General features: G+C 34.1%; 1 non-coding gene across 1 annotated transcript; it reads right to left on the bottom strand.

Moving 5' to 3' along the window:
- Positions 1-214: 214 nt before the first annotated feature.
- On the bottom strand, positions 215-287 carry trnal-uag (transfer RNA leucine (anticodon UAG)). Its single transcript has one exon. It is a non-coding gene; the product is annotated as a tRNA-Leu (tRNA).
- Positions 288-1,043: the final 756 nt, after the last annotated feature.

The raw sequence follows: 1,043 nt of genomic DNA, 5'->3' as shown, positions 1-1,043 counted from the left end.
GTAAAGCAAATGTGATAACCACTACACTACAGGAACTGAACTTCTCTGCTTTGATTCAGTTTGAGGTTTCAAAGTTGATGATGTGAGATGCAACGCATGAAAATTTCAACTGAGGTTTGCACTCAGATGCCTGGATTCAGAGTACAGACCATGACACCACAGAACCCTTGTTGACCTTTAGTAAACACCTGTGATGTATAGAACATGCAAAATCTGTTTCTGTCTGGTTTTGAACCAGAGACCTTTTGCACCTAAAGCAAACATGATAACCACTACACTACAGACACTCATGCTGTTTGCATTGTTCCTGGTAGATGATCCACATTTTGTTAGTGACTAACACCAACAATGGGCATGGAACAATGTCAAATACTTAAACCACAGATCCTCTCAGAGAGCACAGTAACTTGGTGAACAAACTGTCAAACTTATACTTGTGCCTAATTTCATATTACAATCCATGAACTAAGCCTGGGATCAAAAAATGTATTAAAGATGTCATTAGCAGAGACAAATGGTTCTACAGAGACTTGGCTAAATGGCTATAAAATAAAATCAATACTTACAAATAAAAAATGGTTCAAAAATAAAATTAACACATTAAAATAAAAAAAATATCTCTGAAACACAATCAACACTTGAAAATTAAAAATGGTTCAAAAATACATTCAAAACTTCAAAATACAAAATCTCTGGAAAATAAAATATGTTGTGTTGAAAAACATTGGAATATAAGCACTTTTATCAAATCTTCATTGTGGTGAGATCATGTAAGTTCTTCTTAAATCCATGGAAACTCAGCAGTTTGTAAGGTAGGTGAGTTAGCTCAGCAGGTTAGAGCACCGTGCTGGTAATGCTGAGGTCGTCGGTTCAAACCCCATATGGGGCAATTCATGTGTAAGGTCTTTCAGACAATCAACACTTCAAAAATAAATAAGGGTTCAAAAATAAAATCAACACTTCAAAATTAAAATCAACACTTCAAAATAAATAAGGGTTCAAAAATAAAACCAACACTTTACAATAAAAATCAACACTTCAAA

This window comes from Poecilia formosa, unplaced genomic scaffold, assembly GCF_000485575.1.
Source record: "Poecilia formosa unplaced genomic scaffold, Poecilia_formosa-5.1.2 Scaffold178, whole genome shotgun sequence".
Taxonomy (NCBI): domain Eukaryota; kingdom Metazoa; phylum Chordata; class Actinopteri; order Cyprinodontiformes; family Poeciliidae; genus Poecilia; species Poecilia formosa.
The sequence above is the reverse complement of the archived record's forward strand: the minus strand, read 5'-3'. Positions and strand labels throughout refer to the sequence as shown.